At 41.7% G+C, this 23,227-nt stretch overlaps 1 protein-coding gene across 2 annotated transcripts in view; it reads left to right on the top strand.

The window, feature by feature from the left end:
• Positions 1 to 23,227, top strand: part of plppr2a (phospholipid phosphatase related 2a) — a 193,218-nt gene that overhangs the window by 2,311 nt on the left and 167,680 nt on the right. Inside the window, exons 2-3 of one of the 2 annotated variants that reach the window (XM_088069523.1) lie at positions 4,170 to 4,231; positions 12,689 to 12,797. The gene's annotated coding sequence lies outside the window, so the exon portion shown is untranslated. Of the gene's footprint in view, positions 1 to 4,169; positions 4,236 to 12,688; positions 12,798 to 23,227 lie in introns of both variants that reach the window. The other variant, XM_088069524.1, reaches the window with a different exon arrangement.

Below are 23,227 nucleotides of genomic sequence, written 5' to 3'. Positions count from 1 at the left end.
TTTTTTCTTTAAGAAAAACAGCAAAGTATATAAAGAAAAAAAAACTTTATAAAAAAATTAAGAAAAAGAAATGGCCTTAATTTGCCATTAAAATGGCCCTTGAAGGCATGTTTTCTTTAAAAATTGGCAAGTAAAATAAATTTTTTAAATTTGACATGCCTCCCCCTTTTTGCACTCCCCCCTCCCCTCTCATAAAGAACAAACAGTACCTTAGTTTTATTTAAATATTCAGTTTTACCCTGTTTTAAATTGATTATTAAGCTCTAATATAATAATGAAAAAGAACCGATAAGAAGTATTGATGCTCATTTCAGCGAATGTGTGATCCTTAAAATTTGCCTCAGATTCCTGGAAAAGTCATGGAAATTATTCGGCTAAATTATTCCAATGGACAAAGACGAGGGCGTCCCCTGTACATGCTGTCTCTTGTAAAAGGTCCTCGGCTCAGTTGAGAAGCTTTATTGAGTGCAGCCGGCCCATCTTCCCTCTCTGTGCACATGGCTGCAGCAGCAGGGGGGGACGGGTCTGCGAGAGACAGACAGAGAGAGACAGAGAGACACTGACACAGAGACACAGACAGAGAGAGAGAGAGACAGAGAGACAGAGAGAGAGAGAGAGACACAGAGACATAGAGACACAGGGACACAGACAGAGAGAGACACACAGAGACACAGACACAGACAGAGAGAGAGACACACAGACAGAGACAGACAGAGACAGAGAGAGACAGAGAGAGACAGAGAGAGACACACAGAGACACACAGAGACAGACAGAGACAGACAGAGACAGAGAGAGGGTTTGCTCAGGTCAGCAGTACTGGAGGAGAAACAGGACACTGTCCCTCATCTCATACTCTCTCATGTATTATGTATGTGTGTGTGTGTGTGTGTGTGTGTGTGTGTGTGTGTGTGTGTGTGTGTGTGTGTGTGTGTGTGTGTGTGTGAGCTGAAGTGCTCGTTGTATCAATGATGCCCTCAGAGCCCTCCGATCCTAAATGTTTATTTATGTGCCTCCAGAGTGGCGCTCTGCAGGTCTCACGAGACATTCAGGGTCCTCCCAGGATTTGTTTCGAATGTCTCTGCAGCAGGTTTCTAATGAGGACTGATGAGACGGAGTTTAGCTGTCAATGAAATCGATGATCTTCACCTCTGTCGACCCCAAACTGTGCGAGGAAGTCTGGGATGTTTGAGTTCAAGGCTGCTCACATTCTTGAAGGGAGATAAGTTGTGGTGAGGTCAGAGGTCATTTCCACACAGTCTGAGGCCCGTTGAGCGTTTTGTTACCTCATCGATGTAATATTAAGCTCTTCATAGGGTCATAAGGACATTGGTTTGCCTTGTCTAAATTTAACAAGACAACTGCCAAAATAATGTTGGCATTTCCGCAAACCACAGGTAAGTTATATTTGTAACTTATTACATAGCAGATATGTTGAAGCGACACACGTCTTTACATTTCAACATCGCCGGGCTTAACATGTGGTTAAGTTATGGCACAAAACTGGCACAAAACTGGCACAAAACTGGCTTGGTTACAGTTATGAAAGATCATGTTAAGGTTCAAAAAACACAGTTTGGGTGGCAAAACCAAGGCAAAAGAAGCTGCCAGTGTCTCCTTAAAAATAAGCCACTTTTCATGGTTCTTTCCCGCCAGGAAAGGTCGCAATGTCTCAGTAAAAAAACGACGCTTTTTGTGGAACTGTATCGGCAGAAAACATGCTGATGTCTTGGTAAAAACATGTCCGCTTATTGTGGCACGATTCCAGCTAGAAATACAGCCAAATACATGCTATTTCCACTACTCGCAGTGTCACAGTCGATGTTGCTGCTGATCATTGGCATATCTCAGACTGATAATGGAAAAAAATGTACTTTGCATTTAGTCTATCGAAAATGATTCATTTTCTCAAAACATGGTGGCATCATGACAAACACCTGGCACTTAAAGGGTTAACAATCTGAACATTACTGAAGGTTTAATATTTATGATTAGGACTGATGCTGGTTTAAAATTAACTCAGTGAAAGTAGAAAATCACATAAATGTATCATATTTTTATGGCCTGATTTGTAAAAGCATATTCTGTGTGCAGAGCAGTATGAGTATTAAAGCAGGCCCTAAAGGGTTAAACACATCTTGGTTTAGTTGTGGTTGTTTCATAACCAAACAGATTTCAGGCATGTGTGAGGCTGAAAAAGAGACCGTGAGGCAACGGTTTGGTCTGATCTCGACAGCTGCCGCCGCCTCACCTGACGTCCAGCTCTTTTTACAGCTCAGAGTCAGAGGAAAGGAGGTGTGTGTGTGTGTGTGTGTGTGTGTGTGTGTGTGTGTGTGTGTGTGTGTGTGTGTGTGTGTGTGTGTGTGTGTGTGTGTGTGTGTGTGTGTGTGTGTGTGTGTGTGTGTGTGTGTGTGTGTGAGTGAGTGATATCTCATGTGTGTCGAGGTCAGCGAGTTACTGCCGTGTTTTCAACATCTATATGGATGTTACACATGTGGCTGTAAAAGCTGTGTCGAAGCCAGCTGTTTGCTCGATGTTTGATAAACCCTGTTGCCTTTTCTCAGAAGAGGAAGCACACTGACCCCACACACGCATGCATGCACACACACACACACACACACACACACACACACACATACACATGCATGCATGCATGTACACACACATGCACACACACACACGCACGCACACACTCACACACTCACACACACACACGCACAGAGGGTTTTTTTGCAGCACATGTATACAAACACTGACTCACTGTGAGTGACAGTCGAGCCTGTTTGCTCTCGAGCAGCCTGAGATATTCTGGGCGGCTGCAGATTGTTTGTGCCATATGCGCACACGCTCATGCATGAAGGGCTAAATATGACTCTCGTCCTCCACGCAGACATTTATGCGCTCGCATGGCCGTTTAAACTCATGTACAGATGTTTAGCTGCCCATGTGAGTTGTTCATGGCTCTCCTCCTTCACCTCTGAAATGAACGTAGGATGTTGATCAGGATTGTTAATCTTCTCCGCGTCAGAACTGGTGTTGCCACAACTCTTATCACACACTAGCAGCTCACATATGGAGCTGGTGCTGCGCTATTTTGAGACTTTAATCACATGATTTCTACATTTATATCACTATAACAAGGTCCTGCTGCTTCTCTTTGCAAGTGTTTGTGACTTTTTTCATGCTAAGCTTTATGCATCCTTGCCTTAATCTTACTGCATGGTTTGTCTCAACTCAATTTGACTCACTTTTCGTAAAACGTGCTTTTCTTTATTTTTAATTTCCACTGCAGATTGTCCGCCCTCAGTGTAGGCAGCATTCACAGCTGATCAAACATGTTTTTTAAATTTTTTTTATCTTACAGAAATTAAAAAGGAGAATCTATATATCCAACATTTTTCCAAGTATTCACAAGGGCTAAGTTTGGTTACAAAGTTTGCTCCGTTTGCTGTACATATACACAACCGCTCCTGTCCTCTACTGTCGCTGTGTGTGAACAGCCTGCAGTTCAGTCACATTGACTGATGTTTTTTGTCTTTTGTCACGTGACTGCTGGTCTCAGCCGAGTCGTTCGTGGCCTCTCAGTTGTGCTGAAGAGTGCAGGATTTGATGTGTTTTAGAGGATCTGGTTTATAGGTTAAAGGGTTCATTTGTGGCAAGATTTTAAATGAGGCGTGTAGATGAAGGTGATTCTTATGAAATAGTACAATGAAATATCATTCAGCATAGCTTTACTTATTTTCTGAATCATTTGTGACAAATACTCTGCTCAAGGACTGTCGCAAATTTGATAATCAGACAATAAGTTTTACTTTTATTGTACATCTGCCTTAAACACATGTTGTGATTTTTCTATCCGTAAAAGGTACTATACAAATAAACTTTACTTACTCATTTACTTATTTAAGTACTTATTTACTTACTCACTTAATCTCTTACATACTTAAGTTCTGGTTTTACACCTTATGGATCTAATAAAGATTGCAATTTTTTTTTTTTTAAGAGAACATGTATTTTAAACCTGCAGATAAATTGTGGGTTTCAGATTAAGCATTTTGGCCAAATGCACCTGAGTGCTCTGCAGGTTTGAATGATTTATTGTTGCAAAATGTCCATGATTGCATGATTTTTTTTCTTCTTGAGGTTAAAAATGTTATTTCTGTGTTAACAGAGCTGGCCACCAGTTGAACAGACCTGTGGACGGATAAAGGAACCAGGAGTCGGTGAGAAAATGTAGGTCAGCAAAATATTTATTTATTCATGAGCAATTATGAAATAGTTGGCAGAGGTACATGTTTATCCAGTCAGAGGAGCTGTCGTCCTGAAGTGTGCCAGCTTTCAGCACAGTAGCCTTTGTTGTGACCTGTTTGACTTTTTACATGTTTCAGCCCTCAGGAGAGATGTCAGCACAGTGTTTTTTATGCCCTTTTTTACTCAGAGAGATTAATGTCTTTCTCCCGCTTTGCTCGCTCCTCTGGTTACTGTGTGTGTTTGTGGCATCGATTGTTTTGGCAAGTGTGTGCTATTATGTACAATTTGCGCGAGCTCGTCTATTTTTAGGCGGTTGGCGTCCTTGCACATGCATCAGCTTTATGGATGGATTTGTGTGTATGTGAATGGAGATGTGTGCAGCTCCAGCGTCGTCCAGTGTGAGTCATCTGGTGACGTGAGCAGTTTCAGTCACTCACACGCCCGGCTCGAGCACATGGCTCCCAGACAACACACTCCCTGCCTTCACGTGCTGCCCTTCCCCTTCTCTCCTTCACTCTTTCCTACAGCTTCGCTTTTTCCCCCCTTTTTTTAACCAAGAGCCCACACATTTCCTCAGCTCTGCCTGTTGCTTCATGGACAATGGCACCGGTTATTACTCGCTGGTTTAAGTACCTGCGATAACCTAGTTTCTCTTGAAAAACAACAAGCAAGAGATGAGCTGTTTTTTTGCTTTTCCATATGATTCGTCTTTTCCTTTTGGCTTCTGGCTTTCTGGCGTGCAGTTTGTTCTGCAGCTGCAGGATTTTCATCACCTCTGTGTTGCAAAAGCTAAACGTAAACATGTCCTAACTGCTCGAGCTGTAGCTGCTATTATTAAGGAGCTGTCAGCACAGGACTGTTACCAAGAATTCCCAGAGGGTTTTTGGAAGTGAGATGGCTTCTTAGAAAATCTTATGAGGGTGGATCATATCAGAGATCAAATTAAGTTTGGAAAACCTCTCACTCTGCTCATGACTACATTGCAGTTTTTCATATTCCTTTGTTTTCTTTTTTTAAGGAACTGTGGATCCTTAAAAAACCTCAAAAGGGATTGAATTAATTATTATATTAATTATAATTGAATAATTAATATTAATTTGAAAATAAGGATTTTTTTCTTCTGACGTAAAAACCTTTTCTAAAATAATTTCCCCAATGCCACATCAGGATTGTGGAACCAACGACACTCATGTTTTGTTTTCTGGCAAAGATAGGGAAGTAGAGATTCAATGAGAATTGGGTATTTAACTAAAATTTTGCAGAAAAGTAAACCATTAAAGGAAATGCAAACAAGGCTCGGCCCTGTCACAGTCACTGTTGCTCATTGACATATCCCAGGCTGTAATGGAAAAAGAAAAATCTACTTAGCATATATTGAAATTCTTATTATTTTAATCTAAAAAACATAGTGGCACCATGACAAAAACCTGTTACTTAAAGGGTTAAAATTCTGAAAATTAATAATTATTTGATATTTATCATTAGGACTGATGTTGGTGTAAAAAAACAAAAAACAAAAAAAAAACACAACATTAAAGCAGGCCCTAAGGGATATACTTTATATTTTTATGTGTGTATATACGCTTTTATACTGTTTTTAGATGAGCTGCATTGCACACTAAGCCGTTAGATTCCTTTTTAGTAATTTATTTGATCTCTTGTGCTTAGTTGCTTTTCGATGTGTATTTTCTATGTGCAGATGCCTCCTGTTATTGTGTTTGTGAATGTTGCTGTTATATTAAGTAATTTTCTTTAAAGATCAGTAAAGTATCTCTCTAAATGTTGATGCTGAGCAAAAGCAGTGTGGGGGATCTTTTTGTCTTAGCTGTTGTAAAACAGAAAATATTCTCTGTACACTCAAAACAGCTACTGCGCTCCCAGACTTGAACAAAGACCAGCATTCTGGTGTTTATTTGCTCACGGCTGAGGCTGAAGCTCACTCAGCAGTGAAGTGTCGGAGCAAACACGTCTGTACTGTTAAATGTCATCGCCAGCGCTAAGAGAGAGAAACCTGGTGTTGCAGGTTGAGTGACCCACATTGTGAAATCCCAGCTTAACCTGTCTTCTCACTGGCAGAGGCTTTCTGAGAATGCAGCGTGTTTGTTTGTCTCTTTTTCTGTGTGTCTCCGTATTTTCACGCGTGTCAATCATAACAAGACACCACACGACCTCTGATGACTATGTGACAAAAGGTTTTTTTTCCTCTAAGAATATGTCTCAGTCCTCGCGGGGCTGGCCAGTTCATTTTTATTTGTCTCGTAATCAGACTTTGTCACCTCCTCTGCAGCCGTCTCACTTCCAGTAAACCTGTTGAATGTAAACGACTCACACGTTATGTTGCTTTGGCAGACAGCTCGCCGTGTGAACAACGACCGAGCTTATGGTGGCAAACTTTAACGCAGCATGTAAGCAGTGAAACGGCAGATACAAACAACAGCTGATACTGTAAATCCACTCAGACACCCGCCTGCTCACCCAGCCACCTCGTCCCATACCTTTGGCACAGAGCGTGTGTGTGTGTGTGTGTGTGTGTGTGTGTGTGTGTGTGTGTGTGTGTGTGTGTGTGTGTGTGTGTGTGTGTGTGTGTGTGTGTGTGTGTGTGTGTGTGTGTGTGTGTGTGTGTGTGTGTGTGTGTGTGTGTGTGTGTGTGTGTGTGTGTGTGTGTGTGTGTAGGGCTGCTTTATGTAACCACCCGCCTTGGCCCCAGTAAAGGTGTTACTGTAACACGTTGTGTGCCGGCTGCATGTGAGCAGCCACTCACATGGGGCCTGCGTTGGCGCTTCTCCCTCCCCCTCCAGGTGTTTGGATTAGAGGAGGAAGGATTGAGTGGCGGGGAGGAGCAGGGAGGCCCTCGCTGTAAACTGACTCCTCTGCTGTGGCTGACTTCTTTCCTTCCTTCTTTCTCGCAGCCAATCTCGCTTTGATTTTTTTTAATGTGCAGTTATTGTTAGACCTCTGCGGTGACTCAATCTCCTTTGTTTCTCTTATCTTACCTGTTTTGCTTTTTACCGTAAGCGAGCCCTCAAGCGGTTTTCCCTGACAACCAGCGAGACCCGCCGCTGCTGAACGCAGCATTGCATAAACATCTCCACATGCAGCCGACAGTGCTGTTGCAGTTTATACCGAACATGTCGTAACATCTGCTGATGTGAAGCTGAACGCCTCTTTAATCTTCGATGTACGTTATGTAATTGTCGGGGTGGGATTCTGCTTTCTAGACGTCGAGGAAATAATTAACCAGCTGAGTCTCGGAGATACTCCAGCCTTTGTCTGACAGCGTTATTATACATCACACCCTTTATAATGGGGTTATAATCATAAAATACATAATCCAATGGTTTATTAATGATTAATAAATCTTGTACTATCAGTTATAAGATATTATTTAGAACAATTGGGAAGAGAGGTTGTGAAAATTCCCACTGGCCGTTTATTATCCCTTGTATTTGGCAATAATGCAGTTGTAAATGTTGGTAATCTATCAATAAATGTAGGGCTGCATTATTTTCACAAGTGATTGAACTTTTTTTCTGTAGTTTACTATCGTAGGAAACTAAGAACACGAGTAGCTTGAAGTTGTGCAATTTCGGGGGGCATTTTTTACTTGCAAATTTACTTAAAACCCTCCACTAAATGTTACCTGCCAAGCAATTGAATTTACAAAATTGAATTTGTGAAGTCTTAATTGCAACAAACTTTGTATCTAATTTAATTTATTTATCTAAGTCCACATTTCTGATGTTATGGATGTTTAAACTTACTATTGATACTAATGGTGTTTTTTTACTTTGTACATTCACTCACCTGTTGGCAAAATGTAGATTAACCAAACTCACTCTAATAACTTTATTTCTTCATTCCTCTTCACAGAGACTACATATACACAGCTTGTCTGTATATATCTGCAATGCTTCAGTTAGTAAAAGATGATTCTTTCCCAAAAATTAGTCTTAAGTTTGTTCAAAAATGTACTTGAAAGAGTCTAAAAGGGAAATTCAAGGGACTTATACTTGTAGACACCTTGTAATAGCTCATCAATCTGAGCAGTACTGTTGCAGTCTGATTGACAGTTTCTTTTAGCCAATCTCTAATAAATAATCAACATTAATTCCACTATGTAAACTGATGAACTTCCTCATGTTTTATCGTTTTATTGTCTGAACCAGAGAAGTTGTAACTGGACACTTCCTGCTCATGTGTTGATCAGTCAGCTCTCTTCAAGTGTTGTTTATGAGCTTATTGCACCAGGAAGTGCCCCCCCACCCCCCTCTTTTGTTGTTTTCTTTTACTTCTGTTTGACACTTTATACAAGAAACAGGAAGTGCTCCTTTTGTCTGCCGGCTGTTCAGCTAATTCTGCACGCAGGGCTCCAGGTGTCCCCTTACCAGCCTGACTGCGTGTGAGGTGGACCACACGTTTTGTGTGTGTAAGTTCTCGGATGTGCAGTTTGGGCTTTTGTGCGCATCGTTACAGGTATGCGTGTGTTTACGGGGGCGGGAACCTGAATCCTCGCTGCTCTCCTTACAGTCACTTGAAGCAGGATGGCCTGAGACAGATGGATGAGCCTGTTGACACTAATCCAGCGTATGAGGTAATGGAGTGAGCCTGTGTTTGTGCACTCCGGCTCTGCCACTCCTGACTTACTGACTGACCTACTTAACCAGCAACTCACGTGGCCCCGAAGCACACCGAAGCACACCGAAGCACACACTGTGGCTTTCCCAGAAGCTCAGGCGACCGTAAAATGTAGTGTGTGTGTGTGTGTGTGTGTGTGTGTGTGTGTGTGTGTGTGTGTGTGTGTGTGTGTGTGTGTGTGTGTGTGTGTGTGTGTGTGTGTGTGTGTGTGTGTGTGTGTGTGTGTGTGTGTGTGTGCTGGTCACGTGGAACTCTGCTGTTGGTAAACATGCCTGTTAAATTGTTGAGATAAGAACCCAAGTTGATCATTAACCCTTTAGACATTGGTTTTGTTGTGCTGCGTTCAGATGGCTTTCACTAGCATTTAAATGCCTGAAACCTTGAATTTTATTTTATTTTTGAAACGTGGGGAAGGGAAATGAGCAACTTAGAAAGAAATGTTCTGAAAATTGCAAAAACAAACAAACAAAAAGGTGACAAGGAAATCACTTGAAAACTAGCTGTGGGGAGATTATTAGATATATAAAATGTCCAGAAAACTGTACTCAAGTCTTAAAATTATATATTTAAAATTGGTACATTCCTTTTTTTGGCACTTTCTTGAAGTCATGTTCTTAGCCCTTTCAAAAAAGGATAATCAGATTTATCTCAGTGTTACAAATATTTTAATTGTTTGGTGTAAGATGGTCATAAAACTCAGTCTGAGCTGTCTTAACCTTTTGAAACCTGGACTGACATCAGTTATCCTGTGCTGCATTCAGACGCCTTTCGTATGCTGTTTGATCCAAATCGGTTTGATTTCTTTCAAAAACATGGACGAAAAAAAAGGCAATGACCGTCTTTTTGTTTTCTTCTTTTTTTGGCTTTTTTTCAAGAAGTTTTCATGTAACTTTTTTCATTAATTTCTTGCTAAGTTTTCAGACCATTTGTTGTTAAGTTGCTCATCGCCTTTTTCACATGTTTTTGGAAGAAATAAAGCCAATTTTCAAAGGGTTCAAAGGGTAAAAACATTCTCGGCGGGTCTGTTATTTTTTATTTTATTCATATATATATATATAAATTTATTTGTTTATTTCTAGACTGTTGAGTTGTTGGCACCTTGTAACTTTATGTTACTATTTTTGCACCTTGTTTACTTATTTACTTATTATACACCTTTTTTTTTATTATTCAATATTTTTAATTTTTGTAATTTTTTTTTACTATTATATTTTTCTTTTGCTGCTTATTATAATATTATAATATAAATTTTCCCACTGTGGGACAAAAAAAGGATTACCTTATCTTATCTGATTCATTTGTTCATTATAACTGAAACCTGAAACTAGATCACAAGTATAATCTTCCTAATGAAAACTGGTGGATATTTCATGTTAATATGAGGATAATTCAGTGGTGATTATTCTGATATCATTTTGTTCATATTGCCTGCACTCGATTTGTAATAAGAGGGTGTTGAATACATTTTAAAGTGGGTAATAGCAGCCATTGTGGTTTTCGGCTTTACCAGCACTCAAACTATGGCTGTTTTCGAAATCATCCACTCATTCACTCACTCCCTATCCACTACATCGTGTATATGATGTAGTGAACTACATCATATACACGATGTAGGGAACGACGGGAGGAGAATTCGGACACTACACGGTAATTTCCTGAACGTGGTTGCGTCAGCAGATGCGCCATGGTTATTCAACTCTAAATACCATCATACTAAAAAATACAAATGTAATGTTCAATCAGGAATGACAAATATGAATTCTGAAATTTCTTTTATTGATGAATATGCACCACTAGAATATATCCCATCCACGCAGAGCTGCATTTCTTCAGCCGGAGAACAGCTGGTTCTGCTTAACACGAAGCTTAATAAGCTTCTCAACATCTTCATCAGTCCCTTGGAACAAGAAACAGAAAAGCATTTATTTTTCTAACACACCGCCAATTGGGAAAAGAGAACAAAACGCTATGATCAGATGTGAGCAGGTGTGCGGGTGTCTGCTCCTAGCTAGAGCTGCAACTACCGGCCAGCCCTAGCATTAGCCTTAGCGTTAGCGTTAGCTCGCAGATACAAATAACAAACCGGATGCTTCTCCACCAACAAATCCGCTCGTTATGACAATTCGCAACTCTTAAAAGGCATAAAACCACGCCACTAAAGTATTACACGCATCAAATGTGTATATTGTAATGTTACTTAAATTTATATACAAAAGCGGCGGTTGGTGCGGCGGCCATCGTCTCCTTCTTCTCCTCTTCCAAAACACGGCCGCATTGCATTGTGGGATACGGAGCACAAAGTAGTGTACATTGCTTGTTCACTCAATTTTGCGGTGCATTGTGGGTGTTTTCTCGTCCACTACATAGTGGATGAAATTAATCGCGGAGAATTCGAACAACACTACAAAATGGCGAACACACTATATAGTGCACTACATCCGTGACAGGGGGTGATTTCGAACACAGCCAATGTCAATAAAGTGGAGCTAAAGTGAAATGGTCAGAAAAAAATGGGTTAAGGTCATTGCAACAAGTGGCAGTCAGTGCATGGGTCTACATAAAAGGTGTGTGTGTGTGTGTGTGTGTGTGTGTGTGTGTGTGTGTGTGTGTGTGTACTCCTCCTCAGCAGTTGGCTGTGCACCTGTTGACTCTCTGCATTTCCTCTGAGGAAAGCTTTTTTTTTTTAAACTTTCTTTTTATTGATTTTTTCCAATAGAAAAAACGGAACAAGCATGTAAATATACACACAAAACGGGTACAATAAACAGGGTCATCCATAGCAAAATACAATGGCAGGTTAACAACGGGCTGGCAGAAATCAGGCTGATGAATCATGTCTAGGGGCTAAGGCACCCATAGTTCTCCAGTCCCTCTCGGTCCACAGTGGATAAAATAAATTAGAAAAAAAAAAAAAAATACAGATTTTCCCACACTGAGTATGCAATTACCTCTCATCTATGTAGTCCCTCCATTTTTCCAGTATTGGTCACCTTTTTCAGTATTGTATCTCAGGGAAAATGTCAACCTTTCCATGTTATAGATTTCTTCAACTATTCCTGTCCAGTGTGAAAATGTTGGACACTCCTTGTTCAGCCAATTCCTGGTTATTGCCTTTTTGCTACTAGCCAATAATATTTGTAATAGATATCTATCTTGTTTATTTATCGCAGTTGGTATATTTCCTAAATATATAACACTGAAACTGACATCTGGCTGCAGGTTGATTATTGAATTGATTGCTGCTATAATGTTTTCCCAATAAGATGAAATTGTGGGACATTCCCAGAATATGTGAAAGTGGCCGGCTGACACATTACCACACCCTCTCCAGCAACGTCCCTGGGCTGGGTGACTCTGAGGAAAACTTTGACCTAGATAGACAGGTTGTTTCTTTGAGCTGAGCCCGGGCAATAAATTGGAAGGTTATATCCGTTGGTTTATATTAGCTATTATTATCTGCAATTATTAGTGAAGTTCACTGTGCAACATGTACTAGAGCTCTGATGAGGCCCAAAAAAATAATCAGTTTCTGTCCAAGCCCAACTATGGCAGCAGTTTTTGGCTTGAGCATGATTAAAACTCAAAACACAAATTAAAAAAAATAATAATAATAATAACTAATATTTTGTAAAGCCTCCTTTCCACTGCACAAAAAACCTACTAACAATAACACTGCATGTTTAATTTAAAAACAAACAAAAATAAAAACACAGGTAAATTGGGCGGAACCTGACCCGACTAAAGCCTAAAGTATGAAAACATGTCCTGTCAAATAAAACCTGAATTTGATCCTTTTCTCTCCAGGGGTCTGATCCTGAACTGTCCGGTCCCCATGGCAGGACCAGCAGACTTTGTTACAGCCGCGTCCAGAGCCACTGTCCTCTCGACCAACAGCCAGTTCAGCATCTGCCCGGTAAGCACGAGCTACACAACTGCAGCTAACATCCAACATCATGCTGTTAAAGGGTCCCAACGAACTTGCACCAACACAGAAACGGCTCGACTCTGTCATCAGACTCGTTGATAAAAAGCAGAATAACAGTTAGCCCTGAAGCTCACACTCAGCAGCAGCTTCAGTTTCTTTGGTCTCGAGACATCATAGTTTAAATTCAAGAACATATAAATGTCTAACAACACTGGGGGACAGCTGGGTTGGTTTTAAGAGAGGTTCTGTGTCAGCATACGGGGAGGCGTAATCCGAGACCGTGAGATTTTAGAAATCAATAAGTATAGGGCAAAGATAAGAATGAATGAAACTGAAGTTTAGGGCAAGCTACACTGTGCGACATGGATCTAATAAACTCCAAAATCACATAGTGTATAAGAGGCTTTAAATTGAGTGTCACAGCATTTGCTCCTTCTCTGCTCTGCTATTAACAGAAGTTATACGTATGAACCCCACTCTATTCACATTATGGGAATTGAATGAAAGACTCTATTGGTAACGGTATTGCTTCAAAGATACTGGTATCGTATATGTTATAAACAGTGCGGAGCTGTACCGGCCTGGCCCAAGCCCTGTGGGTCGCTCACGCCCATCGGCTCAGGTCAGAGTTTTAACGTGCTGCTAACGTGCTGCTTGGGCTGCTGGTTTTGCCGTCAGCAAGATTTAAGACACTAACAGACTGGAAGCCATGCATTAGCTTTTGGTTGCCAAAACTAAAAACTTGTTTGGCGGTTTTGGTCATCTTATATTTTGGGTAATGAAGATGCTATGCAGTTATATATCACATTATAATTAAAATGTGACACAAAAGAATCTTTGAAGACTTTTTTCACAGTAACTGAACAAACGTGTTTTATCAGATTCTTTCCTTTTTGTTATTGTTCGGGTTCATCTGGTTCTTTGCAGCTGACTCCGTTTGAATTTTTCACCTCACGGTCAAACAACTCGATTTGCTTTGCCGTGGTGTGTCAGACAGCTGAATGTGCGCTGGCGCACATGCAGCACTGTCACATCCTGCGTTGTCTGGCTCCAGTTCTGATTGCAACAGTATTTAAATATCACTGACGCAATAAATGTTTTTATTTGGGGTTGACGAACCCAGACTTTAATCTAGGAGATCACAGTTCGTGTCTTATGTGACACCAAAAGTCAGTGCTGCTTTGAACATAACGCCACATCACTCACACACATTTATAGGATTGTAGGTTATTTCTAGGATTTTAAGACATTTCTAGGATTTTAGGGCATTTCTAGGATTTTAGGGCATTTCTAGGATTTTAGGACATATCTTGGATTTCAGGACTGTTTTCAGATTTCAGGACATTTCTTGGATTTCAGGGCCTTTCTTGGATTTGAGGACATTTCTGGCATTTCAGGACATTTCTAGAATTTTAAGACATTTCTCGGATTTTAGGACGTTGCTAGTATTTTCGGACATTAGGGTCTTAGGTAGGTACTCTGTCGGGGGTGTGGGGGATCCTCCACTGGCACAATTTTTGATCAACAAGCTCTATTTTGATGCTGTTTTGTGGACTGTGGCACCTTATGGATACCAAAAGTACAATATCATTTCCCAGTATGAAGCACTTCATTTTTATTGTGAATTAGAAAGAGGTTGGGGGCCACCAGCAACCTGTCAGGGGCCATATTTCACCCTCCAGCCATTAGGGTTAGGGTGTGAGTATCTGACTGAGTATCTGTGATACTGTAACTGAGTATCACTGTACTATAGGGTCCCTGTGTGCATGAATATTACTCTCGTGAGGGGTCGTGATGTACAAGCGTACAAATGGGTTGCTGCAAGTGAAGTCACCTTGAATAGAAAATTAAGATATCTAAAAGTAATCCATGTATGTGTAGGTGTGAGTTCACTCTAATTGGCTATTATATTATTGGTTATCTAATATTGCATAATACAAGTGACTTCATGATAACAAGCAATTAAAACAGATTTAAACCAAAGCCTCGTGACATTTAACCTCTTTTCTGTACCTAACTTGTTTCTGCATAAGAGACTCGCTGAGAGCCACATTACCAAACCAGATATTAACTCATTTCACAAGAAGTCCTTGCACCCTCGTTAGTGTCCTCTTGTTTCTGTGTCTTACAACACAGTGACTTGCGTCTTTGCACCCAGATCTTGCAGATGTCTGAGTAAACAATGAGCAGTTGTTACAGCATGTATCTTTGATAGAGTAGGACTGCTGAAGCTCATTAGAGGCCAGAAGACGAAGACGAGCATGTGATAGAGAGCGGTGGAGATCTACAGAGACATGGACTGACAGACAAGGCGTGTCATTGTGAGAGCGAGTGTCTGGCTGGCACAATAAACCAGATCCACATGGAGGCCTGTGAGGATCCAGGCCCACGGCCCGGTCCTTTGTCTGTGACAGGAGGCCATGTGGGGAGGGATAACATGTCCTGAGACATGTCAGTCAATGAGACACTCTCATGCACCTGCTTCCATTATGTGTTCATGTGGATCCCACTGAAGTCCTGGGAAAGTGCTTGTGAGATTTAGACCCTAATTAACAAAAAACTCTAACTGTATCTTTAACATAATCATTTATGACGTTATAGCTGAGCATCACTAATCAAGGACTCATGTAAAAGCATATTTGTAATGCTGATATTTTTAAGTTTATGAATACATGTTGACATGGAAGACACGTTTTTCCCTCAAACCCAAAACACAAGCGCACACAAGCATGTGAATAAAAACACCAAAAACAAAAAAAAATCACAAACAGAAATCATTAAAGCCAGCAACTGAGAAAATGCTATCCTAGGAGAGCAAACACCAGAGGCAGGGGAAAACTTATAAATAGAAAGATAAATAAATAAGTAAATACAATTATGATAGCAATAATTAATAAATAAATAAAATACTCAAACTGTAAATAAGAGGTAAATAAAAGGGATAACAGCAGAAATTAAAACAATAAATAAATATGATAAAATGATAAACTGATGTAGAGAGTAGTAAAACTGTGAAACAGACTAAAATATCTAAATAAATAGTCTATAGATAAAAACGGTCAATTAAAAGCCAAACTGAAGTTTGTTATTAGCACAAGCCAGGGTTGTGCCCACGGTCACGGTTTTTACGCTCACACGGACCTCGTTTAGGGGTCATTACGACCTCTGTCCCAAGCTCAGACGTGAGACCACACCGTCCCCCAGAGCCAGACCAGCTGTGTCCCCCTGCTGCCAGACCGCATGCTAAGCCAAAATAAAAGTGTTAATTTCCCAAAATGTTGAACATGCCAAAAAAAAAGGAAAACCAAATAAAATAAAAGCAAGAAAAACAACACCAGAATGCCCGTCGGACACATTCAGAAAACAAACATGAGTATTTCATGTACGTAAAGGAGCAGGAGGAAGTGAATCCTACACCCGTTTATCAGTTTAACAAAGAAAAAGCTCATTTTAAACATGAACATTCCCAGTTTCTGCCCCAATATTCACCACACACACCTTAATCTAATTAAATAAGAATTCAGACAAAATCAAGAACAGATCAATCTGAAAAAATACCCCTTTCCAACCTTACTCTGCAACCCAACCTTGGCAGCATATCTGCTCATAATGTTTACCTAATTGTAACTGGAGTGCAGTAGGAACAGAAGACCATGATCTCGTGAGACAGCATTGACTTCACTGCAGCAGAAACAACTTGAAGGAGTATCCACCCTGTCTGTCCAAATGTGTCCCTGTGTGGATTGTGTTAAATTGTGCATATTTTTGTTCTTTGGGCATGAATTTGATGTTTGTCCAGCATCACTTTGACCTCTGACCCTGTCATGAAACGATCAGGTTTTATTTTACTGCCTCTTCCACAGACGTCAGGATGCTCTCAGGTCTGGCTCACCTGAGCCGTGCTGGTGGCTGCTTTGTGACAAACTGGATGAAACTGGATGAGAAACTAGGTTCAGTGGCTTCATGTGTGGGAAGAAGCATCAGTTACACTTGACACAAACTGGAGCTGTGTGTGTGTGTGTGTGTGTGTGTGTGTGTGTGTGTGTGTGTGTGTGTGTGTGTGTGTGTGTGTGTGTGTGTGTGTGTGTGTGTGTGTGTGTGTGTGGGGGTGTGTGTGTGTGTGTGTGTGTGTGTGTGTGTGTGTGTGTGCGTGTGTGTGACAACAGCGTGAGAGGAGGCAACAGACAACGTGAGCAAAAGATGCATGTCAGCGGGGCTGCGGTGTGTGTCACTGGATGGAGGTCACAGTGATATCTATGGAAATGAAATAAGACGTGCTCTCGTAATGCTACAGCAGTCTGTTTGTTAAGAACCAGAGTAGAACCAGAGTACAATCTGTACAGTAAACAGCTTCTTCTGAGTCCTTGAGTTTGTTTATGACCATCATCTCTGTTTTCGGTACAAAGCCCTCAGTGGATTAGATAGCGCTATTATGAGTGTCATACAAAAGGTTCTTTTTGTTCTGAGTTGCGTAACATAGCCGCTGAATGTCGTTCAGCTTCTCTGCTTTCGGATCATATTTTGGCGATCTCACTGGGAGACCCTTCTCAGGGGTTTATCTCCTCTCCCCTCCCACCGTATCTCATTTACACTGTGAACGTGGCGACGCTGACGCCCTGCTGCCGTGTGCAGCACTGAAGCCGGCGCTCCCGATCTGTGATTCACGACGGTCGTTGTGTTGCTGCGCGGGTCAGGTATCAAGTTGAAATGTGAAGATGTTGCTGTAGTGTCTTTTAGACTTTGACTGTGTTTAAATGCACTGATACTCCAGCTTTGGCCCTTATCCCAAAAAGGACATTATTCCTACTAAGCTGTCAACATTCAGCCGATAATATGTCGACCCCTAATTCTTTATAATATGGTTGTTGCTAGTTTGTTTCTTACTGCCACAGAGGAGGCCTGTGTCCCATTCTGATGTCCACTGGACGGCTGTCATATCCCACACGTCTTCATCAAAAAATGCTGTGTTTAATGTTTTAAAGTGCCAAAATAAACCGGAGAAATCTCGGGGTCCCCTCCTTTTCTATATTCTGATCCTATATTTCTGCTCTTATTCCAACCTTGGTTACTGAGGACAGTACGTCCTGTACGTCCTGTTATGAGTTTGTGTCCCTCAGACACATGATTATGATTAACTGTTTAGTTACAGGTTACTCTCCTCCTGGATGTGTGTGTGTGTGTTTGGGTCTGTGGGTGAGTGTGTGTGATTGCACTTTTCAGTTTTTTCTATCTTGATTTATGTGTAGTTTTGTCGCCACAACTTGTCAATAAAAATAATATTTAAAAAAAAGAAAATGCTATGTTTGGAATAAGGCCTACTTTAGAAAATCCAAAGGAATATGCTGTTAACATGAGCTGTATAAAATTTGGAATAATAGCGGAAAATTAATTCTGTAGTTAATGAATCATCGGTGACTTCCTCCTCCCACTGAATAATGCCACGCTGCTCAGTTGTTGATGCGTAGCGTGAGTGATTGAACTTGTTAGCTGCAGCTCTGTCTCTACCGGTGGAGTGATAGAGTGCGGAAAGTGTGTTTCCCCGGTATGTGACACGCTGCCCTGAACAGCAGACTCAAATTGGAAAGCTGTGGTCACCCACACACACCGATGCAGTCAGCTGCTGCCGGGCCCCAACACTCACATTCCCGTCTGAGGTGAAAATGAAAATCACCCCATCATCCTCTCCTTACTTCTGCTTTTTTCTCACTCAGTCCCACTCTTGTACCAGACGTGAAACTCCACTTTTGACTTTGTGTCCTCAAACGGTGGCCTTGTTTCATCCCCGTAAACAAACGGTCACAGTGCTGCATTAAACGCAGAGAAACGAACCGAACCTGCTGATGGATAACGCTGCTCTAAGAGGGGTCACAGCGCAGACGTGACATTCCTGCTGTCGGCCGTCGAGGCCGAATCAAAGCCGGCGGAGACACGTGACGACAGTTGAGTCTGTTGGTTTGTGATCTCGCCGACTGCTGCTGTATATGGTCAGGATTCCTGGAGCAGAGAGGAGATTTCCTCTGAAGTCAGGGAGGAAAAAAGGGAGGAGGGGGGTCGCAGAGAGACACCGCCATGTTAGGAGGGCCAAATCTGAATTTTAAGCATGCCCTCCTCTGCTGGAGCTTCTCGATCATCCCCCCCCCCCCGCACCCCTTCACCCCTCTGTTACCCCACAGCCTCGGGCCTCAGCTGCTGCGCTGAGGGTTCACTCGAGGCTTCGCTGCTTGTAAAGTTATTTGGTGGAGGGGGAAGAGCAAGGCGGGGCTGGGCTGAAGAAAGTAGGAGGAGCTGACCTACATTTCCCTGCAGCCTCCAGCACCACGGTTTAGTGCTGTGTGGATCCCCACAGAGGGACGGTTGACTAATACCTATTTTTGGTTCAAATTATGGCTTCAGAAGATGTAAGATCACACCATATGGCTGCTTGAGGAAGCACTTTAGCATGTTACTCCTTTTTTTGTTCTTTTAATGATGAAGCAAGACAAAACATGACGATTCAACAGAAACAGGTGTGACCAAAGAAAAATGATGTTTAAAACAGGATTGTGTCCAAAAAAAGGTAGATGTTCCTTTAGTTAATGACCAGCAATACAGCTGTAAATGTTAGCATGCTAACTGATAAACTAAGATGGTGAACACTGTTCGCCAGCCCGGTCTCCAGATCAAAACACTGGCATCAGTTTCTGCAAACCACGGATATGTTACATTCGTACATTTTGTACGCATCATATCAACGCTCCTGAAGAGTTCAGATTGCATGTTTATGAGCTGAGCTTGTCCTGAGGAGCAGGGGATGGTGGAAGACAGACGGCTGCCCAGCAGCAGACCACTGCTCAAGACAAGTGACATTTCCAGACAGATTTTTGGCGACAAAACCTAGTATTTGTTTATGCAATGATGGGTCATTTCCAGAAAGATTTTTGGCGACAAAACTGGGTATTTTTTTATGTGGTGTTGGGATATTTCCAGATGTGTTTTTAGCGACAAAGCTGGTATTTTTTAATGCAATATTGGGTCATTTCCAGACATATTTTTCAGTGTGGTGTTGGGACATTTCTAGGTGTTTCTTTGGCGACTTTGTGATTTAATTTTTAGTCACTCACGTAGAAAAGGTTGTGAGTAGGGAGTGATTGCATGATCTTTCAAGCGTGTTACACCTTGTTGGTGAAGCGCTTTGCTTACAGTTGAAAAGAAGCAGACAATAATTGCATGTATGTCTGAGGAAACACACTGCAGTCAAAAGGCTAAAAGCTAAAGTTTCAGTAATTGTTGGCATGCTGTCATCATACTCCTCCCTTTAAACCCTAAAACATTACAGTCAAACACAGGGAATTTGTACTGACTATGAATTGTATGATGTTTTACTAAAATTAAGCAGAGTGTTTGTGATTGAGTCCAGGCAGGATTCTCAGCCAACCCACCTTTTTGATTATGGCTGTGCATTAACGCTATAAATGCTGTGCGTGCTGCCTTACCGCTCACCTGAGAGCTATGCTGTTACTGCTTTATATAGCATTTTAAAAGCCCCACCTCTGCCCCAGCATTCACCTGCAGACTCTAAGACTCCTTGCAGAGAAAGTTTTATTGTCATTCTCCACTAAAGTTGGGCGAGATGTCAGAAAATTCCACTGTCAGTCCAACAACAAGCGATTGATGATATGTTTGCACAGGTGTGTGTACCTTTTTAAGGCACGTTTAAACACACCTCATTCAAATTTGACAGAAACTAAATAAAACTCACTAGAACCGTTGTGGTTAGTCTTTCTGATGATTCAACAATCACTAACTCCAGTTTGGGGTCATCAAAAAACGCCCATGCTGGCACTGATTGTTAGGATTAGGCAGCAAGGGCACATGGTAAGGTGTAGGGAAAAAAACTCTCACATTCAGAAGGGACGCAAACACCAGACATCATACAAATGTCTAGGTTTTTTTTTTAAATAGGTGGTCGCTCCCACATATAAGGGGCTGGCCTTTCCATTATTGCTCGTACAACACGCCTACATGGCCTTGGATTGGAAATAATGGTGGTTAGTGCGGTGGCTGCAACAGAAATGAAGCTGCTAATTTTTTGATCATCCATCGCCATGGTTACTGGGGTGTCATCACCAAAAGAGAAGTTGCATATATAGCTCAAGTTTTGCGCAAATCTGTAATGGAAACTGCCTAAAGACCATCTGTGAATCATGCTGCAGGTGCTGGCCAGCCGATCACTGGTGAATAAAACACCGAAAGCTTCTGACAGGCTGTGTTTTCAGCGTCCATATTGTGCAGACATGAAAGGTGGCATTTGGCGTCACGATCCTACGCCAAAAGCACTCCAAAAACTGCAGTATTTGACAACTACGGAATGAGAACAGGCTGTAATACGGTATACATTCATCCAGTGACACCCTCGGAGCCTCCTTATAGGGAGTGACAGAGTCTAGACGCTGAATATCAATGCTGCACATGTTGTTCATCCACATAATCGCTCCACGTGAGACTGCTGACAGACACAAAGAAATGACAACAAACTGGGAAAATGTGTCCTTTCGGTGTTGTGTTTTATTCGGTTCTGTTTAGCTTATACTGAAAGTGGACCGAGGCTGTTATAGTGCAAAAGCCTCTGATTCAGCCACGTCACTGCTTTCATTTTGGTCCCCACTTTTCCCTTTTAGCGTCATCCATTCAGCTGCTTCAGAAAATAATCCTTGAGTTAAACACAATCCTCTGTGGACTATTTTACAAATAACAACAGCACACAGGTGTTGACTACATGTATATAAAGACACACAAATATATATATATATATGTGTGTGTGTATATGTATGATATATATATACACACATATATATATATATATATAGGAATACAGTGTTGTTTGCTTGTGTTCTTGCAACTTCTTTCAGGACTGATGTCTGTTCACACTCATCTCAAGTATGCATCAATAAAATCAGGACAACACACGTTACTGTGACACAAAATGTTCTGTTTCCTCGTTCCTGACACTCCCGTCGTCTGTAAAGCCTGAACACACACGAGCAACACCTGTGATTGTGACTTCCCGCAAGGTCACTGTGGCTGGCGTCCTACCAAAGTCAACAGTAAGTCGGCAGTAAGCGTTACACATGTCATGTCTGTGTTGCTCGGTGAAAAGTCAGAGACGTGGCCTCAAAAAAGTCTACAGATCTGATGGAGCTTTCAGCGTTTGAGTTTAAAGCTTAGTAACAGTCTGTCAGAAAATATCTGTTAAACAGGTTAAGATTGTCTCGTGATTTTTGTTTTTTCCCTTCTCTCATTGCTCCTCTTGCTGAAACACATCACATGTGACTGCTGACCTAATTTATAGCCATGGGTGAGGAACTGAAAACAAAAACAGAGGCAAAGCAAGTGAGGGTAATTAGCAGTGAGTGAACCCTCCCCTCACACACACACACACACTCTCACACACACTCTCTCACACACACACACACACACACACACACTCTCTCTCTCTCACACACACACACACACACACACACACACACACACACACACACACACACACACACACACACACACACACACACACACACACACACACACACACACACACACACACACACTCTCTCACACACACACACACACACACACACACACACACACTCTCTCTCTCACTCACACACTCTCACACACACTCTCTCACACACACACACACACACTCTCACACACACTCTCTCACACACACACACACACACACACACACACACACTCACACACACACACACACACACACACACACACACACACACACACACACACTCTCTCACACACTCTCTCACACACACACACACACACACACACACACACACACACACACACACACACCCTGCAGCGTCGTCAGACCTCCTGACCGAGCGCTCTAAAATCCAAACAAACATTCCCCTCTCACCCTGTGTGGACCCCACAGTAACAGTAACAAGGCCAGCTGTACGTTACTCGAGTATAAGTACAGGCAGCAGGTTGTGTTGTGTAATACTTCCCTGTGATTTCGAACATACACCTCGGCACGGTTTTCTTGAGAAATGCCTTCTGTGAAATCAGTGTTTGTGGTGAAGGAGAAGCAGATGTTCTCATAGTAAACAAAACAAAAAATACAACTGAAGTTGTGAGATTTTAACAAAACAAAAGTGCGATGTTTTTATTTCTGCCAGCAGGCAATACTCGCGATATCAGAGTGTTTGGAGGGATTTTCCTTAAGTTTTGTACATTTTGTGTCTACTTGGGCTCAATTCTGGTGGTCATAAGACAAAAGTCAAGGTCACTGTAACCTCTTCTTTCTCATTCTTGGGAACATGATATCTCAAAAATACCTTGAGGGAATTTCTTTAAATTGGGTTAGGGTTAGTGTTAGATTTTGGTTGTCAAAGGTCAAGGTCGATGTGACTTTGCCTCTGTCT

This window comes from Plectropomus leopardus, chromosome 18 (assembly GCF_026936395.1).
Source record: "Plectropomus leopardus strain MGB_pleo_1.0 chromosome 18, ASM2693639v1, whole genome shotgun sequence".
NCBI classification, from domain to species: domain Eukaryota; kingdom Metazoa; phylum Chordata; class Actinopteri; order Perciformes; family Serranidae; genus Plectropomus; species Plectropomus leopardus.
The sequence above is the reverse complement of the archived record's forward strand: the minus strand, read 5'-3'. Positions and strand labels throughout refer to the sequence as shown.